The following is a 9,472-nucleotide window of genomic DNA, read 5'->3' on the forward strand; positions in this document are numbered from 1 at the left end:
CAAAAAAATGTTTTAAAAAGTATTTTTTTCTAAAAGCATTTTGAAAAGTTCAAAAATATCTTTGAGGAGTTAGATCTTTGCAGAATAAATCAAGAAAAAAGGAAACTCTAAGAAAACTCTTTTGGTTTAATTTATTTATATATTTAATATTCTATTCAATTTATTTATATATTATATCTATTTTATTCTATATATATTCTAACTATTTTAGTTATTTTTATATTTATATATTATTTTATATATTATTATATATATTTTATTTCTATTTTTGTATACATTATATACAATACAAAAAGTAAAGTATGGATATTAAATATGTTATATTTATATATTTATATTAAGTATGGCATTAAAATTAGAAAAAATTCTATCAAAATTTGAGTCTATAATTCATATTAATAATTCATATTAATTATGAATAACTAATAGATAGTTAATAGATAAGATCCTAATAGTTTGCTGAATCCCTATGGATACCAAATTTCTATTATTTGAGCCCGCTTAGCTCAGAGGTTAGAGCATCGCATTTGTAATGCGATGGTCATCGGTTCGATTCCGATAGCCGGCTTTCCCTATTTGTTTGCTTTTTGCCTTTTTTACATAATTTAGAATGTTTTTTTTGGTGGAATAGTCACCTTATGTATAATATCTTCGCTCTCAATAATTACATACAAGTCCAGATAACATAAAAAAGCAGGATGCCCGTGACGTGTGCGTGTAGGATGAACCAAATCCTCATTGAATTTGATTTTTCCATTAAAAGGGGCTCGTACATGTTCTGCAGTACCCCCTGTAAACACTCCCTTATTTAGTAATATTTTTATCTAAAAAGTGCTTCTAAGAAGTAATATTAAACTGGCCCTAAATAAAAATAAACAAAGCTAAGGATGACTTTCCATCGGATTAGATCAGTCGTATTTTCATTGGAGTACCAAATATTGACTGCGGAGACAAGAATCTGTTTGTTCGTCTATTAGATAGAATGGAATGGTGATGAAGGTTTCCATGGATATTGCTAGCATGACCCAACAACAAACTATTTAAATTGTAAAAATTTTGTAAATTTATCATTTTGTATTGGAAGTTAAATTTATTGATTTTTGCAGAATTTGAACTAAAATTATAATTTGTGTAAACATTAAGAGTTAAATTTGTTAATTTTTTATATTTAGTATCAGGTTGATAAAAATATATAAACATTAGAGGGTTAAATTTGTTATTAGACCAATAAAAAAAATTTCACATCAACACTTCCATAAAATTTCAAACACTTGTTAACGTTCAGTGACCAAAAAAATTGATTTCGATTAGTTTAGTAACTAAATTGGAAAAATTAAAAGTTGAGTAACCAAAATAGAACTCGTGCAATAGTTTAGTGACCTTTTTGCAGTTGAATTGAATTCGAATGCGACTTTTCTTCAAAACTAATATAACGTTACTCTAAATTTCTTCAAGTTCTTTGGCTTATTCAAATATTACTATAGAGATCTTCTAGGCTTTTTAAGCCTGAATGTGTAAAATGGCTTGAGGTGACCTCTTTTGATAGTAACAATCACATGAATAAAATAAAATTATAATAACACTACACCAAAATAGGTTTTTAGCAGCATTTTTTTGGCTGTTGACAACGTCGCTAACATTTGCGGCGTTTTTAGAAATAAACGCCGCTAAAGGCCATGACTTTTAGCGGCACTTTTATAAAAACGCCGCTAAAAGTCATGACCTTTAGCGGCGCTTTTCCCACAAACGCCACTAAAGATCATGACCTTTTGCGGCGCTTCTACCACAAACGCCACTATAAAGAATGACCTTTAGCGACGCTTTTTCACAAACGCCGCTAAAAACATGACTTTTAAAACAAATTAATTAAATAATATTTATTTCTATCATAAATAATATATTATGTTTTATTTTGAAATTTAAACTTTAAACTATATAATTTTAAGGATAAAAATATTAAATTAAAATTTCTATTAAAAATTTAACTTAAAGCTAAATATAAAAATTAATGAATTTAAATTAAGAAAATTAAAACAAGATACATTCTATATTAGAATTACAAAAGAAAATTGTTTACATTCTATATTAGAATTACATAAGTTTTGTGACCGCATTTAGTATAGTTCCTTAATCTTAAAGATATTTCAAAAGACAACAATTTCACAAAAAATTGGTACAATATTTAATATAAGTGCAACAACAAGCACATTGCTTATCATAACCTTCTCCAGACTCTATACATAGAGAAATGCATGTATCTCATTCTGCCAAATACATTAGACAATTTGTGGTGAGGAGAAACCAAAAAAAATCATAAATTGTAAGAACAGATTATGCCTGGACTATATGCTTCTATGCCACCTTAACTAGAAACTATTTCACAGGATTGATTGCCAAATACTCAAGCATACACTTAGACATCAAGTTTTGAACCAAAAAAATTGGAGCCAAGGGAATAGGAACAATAAATCTTCTCATAATCAGCATATGGTGATTTAGGAACAAAAATATATATAGATTTTAAACAACTGAACTGAGGACCCAATATAAAGTCCTCATTAATCATAGATTTCTAAAGAACTTCAAGGAATAAACATGAAACTAAGATCGAAGCATTGTTTATCTTTTCTATGGCTCTAAACATGAAGGGAATAGTAGCAACCATATTAGTTATTGTAAGGCATGGAAATTGAAGCAAGCATAGAAATTGAAGCAAATGAAAAATAGCATCCACATTTACAGCAAATCAAGAATAATTTATTACTTATAAGGCATCAATCTTTGATGTTCACATTTTCTTCATATTTGCACATGCATCCTTTTCTTTATTATTATTATTTCCATGACCAACTTATTACTTAAGCATTAGGATAACACGAATTACATACCATGGCCAAGAAGATGAGCGGATAATCTTACGGTTTCTTGAGATCACGCTTGCAAAAGACAAGGCAATGCCCACCTTAATTCAAGGAAATGGACATTCTTATCGCCTCTAACTCCGTAAAGTTTACCACTCTCCGCATGTAACCTTCCACCTTAAACTCTAGCTTTCCTTGAGAACCTTGTCTCTGTTAGAAAATAATTCAACAACCCAAAGGTCAAAGTACATCCAAAGACTCGCACCATCAAGAAGTATTATCATGATTATGCTATTAAAGATGTAAACAAATAATTTAGATAACAATTACACCATAATTTTCTTCCAACCGACATATGTACAATAAGCAATGAAATTCCTTTAAAAATTAGAATAAAATTCTTAAGTATGTTTAAGCTTTTCATGGAAAAGTTATAAACTTAAAAAATTAGTTAAAAATCAATTGTCTAAACAAGGTAAAATGGCTATGGAAAATAAAACAAAATTTTGGATGAAATAGAGGAAAAAGTGGTAGTGAAAATAAATGCCATCCAAGTTAAAAGCATTGTTGCCTCGAGACTAGAAAGAGAGAGTAAACAATGGCCACAAATCTAGAGAATCATAACAAAGTAACTTACCACCACCAATTACCACTAACTTCATCAATCGCCATGGTAATAATCATTATACGTTCTAGTATTTGTTTGCATAGATCAATCCCTTTCTCAACAAAGATCAACCGTGCTCTTCTTGTTTCCTTCCATTTAAGACAAGGAAAATTCCCATTTTCATGCCGTGAGACATAAATGAGTTAAAAGTGAACAAATATCAATTGGATGCGAAACTAGTAGTTAATGGAATAAGCAGATTACCATGTCAACATTGAATCGCTCAATCCCGGCCGAAATCTATGGTGCTAGAAAGCAGATCTCGCCGCAAACAAAGTCAACAGCCATATTTATGTATTATTCGAACATTTCAAAATAAATAGTTTCAAATATTTCTTATTCTACAGTACATTAGGAGTGAACTTCTTAAAGGGTTTCATAAGAAGCAATAGAAGATGATATTAGCCAAGTTAAACAGAACTTAGATCTATGGCTAACTCATTTCATCTGAAATCCAAAGGCATATATAGTTCAGGGGTAGAATGACATCTAGATGATGCCTGATTTACATTTTCTTAATCACATATTGCTACAGGAAGCACCCCTTCAAAAAAATAAAAATAAAAATAAAAATAAAATAAAATCAAACCACATTAATTCAGAGGCATGGAAACTTCATCTCCAGTCGCATATTTTCCAGCATGATCTTTTAACAGCTTCTCAAGCGTTGAAACAAAGAAGCATTAATCAAATCGATATGCTAGATCTATTAGAGGAAACAATAATCCTGATGGCATTTAATCTTAGTAAAAGAGTAAAAGTAGAAAACTATGAGACCCAAGAATAACTTGAAAATTGTAGAACAAAACAAAAAGAAAAATGAGGAAAATAACATTCTATCTTTACCCTTTGTTTGGTCAGTAGGAAAATGTGAAACAAAAAGAAAATCAACAAAGCAAAACCCAAAACTTTCAACTACTTTTTTCCTACACTTCCCACTTGATTTCACCACACCAGATGAAGGTAAAATTACACCTGAAGTAAACGAAAGCATAGCTTCTTTGTTGCTCCCTCTTGAATTAGGCGACCTGTTCTTGTTCTCCCTGAAGAACGGAGAGTTTCCTGTGAACAAATTCCCATTCCCACTTCTCTTACTCTCACCAAAATTCAATATCTGTCCGGATTCAGGTTTCAACAAATGAGAAGAAGAATTCCCATTCCTCACACTGCTACTCTCATCAAAGAAGATGAATCATCTTTGGTGCCTCCATTTTAGGGGGAAATTTGGGATTTTTTCGTTTTTGGGTTTTAGGAGGAAAATTTTGGGAAAAATCAGCGCCAATTTTTTTAAGTGAAATGAATTTTGCGGCGTTTTTATAAAAAACGCCACAAAAAATTATTGCATTTGGAATAAAACGACACTGTTTTGCTATATAAAATGGCGCTATTTTTTTAAAAAATTTATTTTTGTGGCATTTTTTATAAAAATGTCGCTATTGCTTACCTAACGCCGCAAAAATTATTTCATTTGGATTAAAAGACACTATTTTGCTATATAAAATGGCGCTATTTTTTTAAAGTAAAATTATTTTTTGTGGCGTTTTTTTTATAAAACGCCGCTATTGCTTACTAAAACGTCGCAAAAAATTAATTCATTTGGAATAAAACGACACTGTTTTGCTATGCTAAATTTTTTTTGTCTTCTAAAATTATTAGTTAAGTAATTTTATAAAACATTTATTATAACTATTTTTATAAATTGATTTTTTATAAAATAAAAAACTAAGTACTCTCAAAATAAATATTTTATATTTTAATAAGAAAACAAATGATAAAATGATCAAATAATTATTAAGTTAGAATTATCCAACGTAAGCAATCAATCTCTCACATATCAATTTCTATTAAAGATTGAGACGTTAATCATGATTTTAAATTATTCTTTTCCGATTAATCTCTATTTTATTAGAGATATTTTTTCTAACTAAAATATAATTACTATTATTTTGCTTTTATTGATTTATTTATCAATAAATAGTTACCTACCCATATCAATCATTTGCTTTTATTTATTTATTTATCAATGTTTTTTAAATCTAATATTTAAATATATAAAATAAAAACACCAATTAATCTAACCCCTATCTCCTAAACCCTATATAAAAAAACATAAACCCTAAACCCCTAACCCCTAACCTCTAACCCCTAACCCCTCTTTTACAATTATATAAGAACTTAATTGATATATAAATTACAAAATACTAATTAATCTAAACCTTAAACCTTAACCCGACCCCGAATCTCTAAACCCTAAATTACTAACTCTTAACCTCTAACCTTTAACCCCTAATCCTAAACCCCAAACCCCAAACCCCAAACCCCTAACTACTAACCCCCAAACCCCTAACCCCTAAACATTATTTAATATAAATTAAAACACACTAATTAATCTAAACCCTAAACCCTAAACCCTAACCTGACATCGAATCCATAAACCTTAAATTAATCCTTAACTCTTAATCTCTAACCCCAAACCCCTACCCCCTAAATCACAACCCTTAAACCAGAATCCCTAATCCATAATCCCTAATTCCATAATCTATAAACCTTAAAATTGTAACTCTTAAACCGGCCTTAAATCTTAAATTAACCATATACCCTAAACCATATACCCTAAAACATATATATTAAACCCTAAACTATAATGATAATTAATTAAATATTTTAAAATTATTTAATATATAAATTAAAAATCAATCAGTCATGTACCCAAAAATTTTAAAATTATTTTAAATAATAGTATTTTAATTTTTCCATTTTTAACAAATATTTTCTATGTTTTTATAAATAAAAAATTATTTCTACGTGTCATTATTTCAAATTTATCCATTTTAAAAATATTCAATTAAAAATAAATTGAATTTTAATTAATATAAATAAACAAATTAAATAGTAAATAGACAGATAAAATGTTTTTGCGGCGCTTTTTTAAAAACGCAGCTAAATCCCGAGCATTAGCGACGCTTTTCTAAAAAACGCCGCTAAAGCTCTGAGCATTAGCAGCGCTTTTCCAAAAACGTCGCTAAAGCTCTGAGCATTAGCGGCGCTTTTTCAAAAACGCGGCTAAAGCCCCGAAAGGTCAAAAAACGATGTCGTTGGGCTTAGGTTTTTTGCGGCGCTTTTCTAAGAAACGTCGTTAATGCTCATTTTTAGCGGCGTTTTTCAAAAAGCGCCGCTAATGCTCGATCTTTAGCGGCATTTTTTGAAAAGCGCCGCTAATGCTTGATTTTTAGCGGCGTTTTTTATCCAAACGCCGCTAAAAATGCCGCTAAAAGCCTATTTTGGTGTAGTGTAAATTTTAATTATTTTATAAGAATTCAAACTCTTTTATTTATTATTAATTTAATTAATTGAAGATAAAATTATATTTGATATTATTACTTAATTATTTTTAATTAGTGATAATATAAAATTTTTATTAATTATCTCTTACTTAATTTAAATTAATTAAATAAAAATAATTATAGCAAAGATATAATGTCATCATTTTTGTTCGTGGTAGCTTTGACTTTACTTGTAGTAATTTCGATTTGGTACGTGGTGCTTTATGATCAATTCAAAATTTTTCTTATAAATATTCTTTATCTTTTTGGTAAATTATAAGATAATACAAAATTTTAATAATAACGCTACTAGAACTCAGACCAACACACGGAGAGTTAATATCATATCAATGCTCCTTTTAAGACTTGAACACTTACACAAATTTTGAAGTGTTGTAAATCCGTGTTTGTTTAATTATCCTGCGGCTTATATGAGAATGTGAAATTTATGAGAATTTACGATCTTCGATCCTCTACTTAAATGGGAAATTTAAAAGTTTTAACCTTTCCGTCAAGTCAATTGGCAATTTAATGTCCATTGGCAATTAGAGGTATAATTAATTACGATAACCATCAACGTTTTAGCCGACTCACCTTTGTTACCCTGCTTCAACTTGGTTTCATATCCTTTATTAAACCATATTTTAATTTAATTAGAACTCCCAACCAATTTGAATTCTTCATGTGCATCTCCAAAATTGTAAGAAGTTGGTACTTTATCACACACCAAAATTTGTGAGTTCAATCATAAATAAAATTTTTAATTAATAAGATTTAGTTAAAATCCTTAATTAATTAAAAGTGTGGAGTGTGTCTTGCATTTTAGATAAAATATAGTCGAAATCATAATGAGAAAGAGCTGACATTATGATGACACGACAACAACATCCTTGTGAGAGGAATCGTCTCGTCCCAACGACGAGAAGAATGGCGTCCCGACAAGGGAATATATCTTATAACGGCATGACGATGTGTACTCAACTAATTGGACTTCTTCTCCTCGTTAAGCACTGCTATATTTTCCAAGTCAAACTCTGACAAGTCTAGGGATATTCTAATCAGATTAGCCACGGATGTTAGTGTAACACCCTCTACCTAACCAAAATCACCGAGTTCGGATGCCAGATGTTACGAAAATATGTAGCATAATTTTAACAAACTGTGAATAATCCTTTTTCAACATACTTCTTGTTATTTTAATTAATTACAAAAGATATAAATAAAATATCCAAAAATACAACAGACTCTTAAAAATAATATAAAATATTATTTCACAAAAGTTTCTTAATAACAGACTCCCATTAGCGTAGAGAATTATACGCCATACTACTAAGATGTCCTCTGTATGCATAATATCCATCTCGCCATTTCTCTAGCACATCTGTAATAGCCCGTTTTTACTGAAATTGGAACAGTAGTTTTGAGACCACAAATTTGATGAGTAAATTATTATTTTATTATCATTTTAATGTCTACGGTATGTTAGTAGGGTTGTATAAAAAAATTGATAAGAAATTTTGACGTTTGCATGCTTAATTAAGTGAAAAAGACTAAATCGTAAAAGGTGCAAAAGTAGAGTTCTATTAGTATAAGGAGTCAAATTGTTATGAAACTTAAATGAGTGGATTTAAATGGTAATTATACCATTCTTATTGTTAATGGACAAAGATGGACATAAATTAAGTGAAATTTAAGTTAAAAACAAAAGGTTAAAAAGGTAAATAGATAAATCATAATTAAACTAAGCAAATATTAGTATCGTCCTCAACATTTGTTCTTCCACCGAAAATAGGTTAAAAAAACACCATTGAAGGAGCTTGAACATTCGGCTAAGAACATCCTCTGCATGTAAGTGTATTTTGTCCAGTTTTTAATTATTTTTTATGTTTTCAAGATCATTATAGCTTAATCTAGCTAGCCCAAGGATTAAATTGCAAAATTTTTAAAAGTTTAGGGTTTTTCCATGAATATGTTTGCATGATTCTTGAATTTTAATGGAAGAATATGAATCTTTGTTGTTAAATAAACAAATTTTGTAAAGGGATTTTTATGAAATTGTTATTTAGGGACTTATTAGTAAAAGTAGTAGTATACCATGGTAAATTTGTGAAATACTGATTTTTATGGGTTGATATAGGTCCCTAGTACATTCGGCTAATATGAAATGTGGATGAAATTACTTAAATTACAATTTACGAGCTTAAGGACTAAGTTGTAAAGAAGTTAAAACATTAGGGAAAAAGTGTAATTTTTTCAAAAGTATGAATTTTGGACTGAATTGAATAGTATATGTATTAAATGAATTGAATTTTCTTATTTAGATCAAGATAAACTTGGTACGAATTTAGATTAGGGAAAAGTGAAAGCCTCGGATTAGGTGATCTCATTTTTACGTCTTTATCATCGAGGTAAGTTTGTACAATTAATTAGCGTTTTAATGTTATATTGAATTATATATTCATGTATTATTTTCCATGAAATCAAATATGGAAATCCAACGATGTTTCGATGATTATCGAGTCCTATTTGAATCTTAGGAATTCGTAAGATGGAAATGACATGTCATTAGGGTTGCCATGTTTCGGGTGCTGGTCCTGAATATCCTAGTGATGGTTGAGGTC

The 9,472-nt window shown here is 29.3% G+C and overlaps 1 non-coding gene across 1 annotated transcript; it reads left to right on the forward strand.

The window, feature by feature from the left end:
• The first annotated feature begins 495 nt into the window (after nucleotides 1-495).
• Nucleotides 496-568, forward strand: TRNAT-UGU (transfer RNA threonine (anticodon UGU)). The gene has a single exon. It is a non-coding gene; the product is annotated as a tRNA-Thr (tRNA).
• Nucleotides 569-9,472: the final 8,904 nt, after the last annotated feature.

Source organism: Gossypium raimondii, chromosome 7 (assembly GCF_025698545.1).
Source record: "Gossypium raimondii isolate GPD5lz chromosome 7, ASM2569854v1, whole genome shotgun sequence".
Taxonomy (NCBI): domain Eukaryota; kingdom Viridiplantae; phylum Streptophyta; class Magnoliopsida; order Malvales; family Malvaceae; genus Gossypium; species Gossypium raimondii.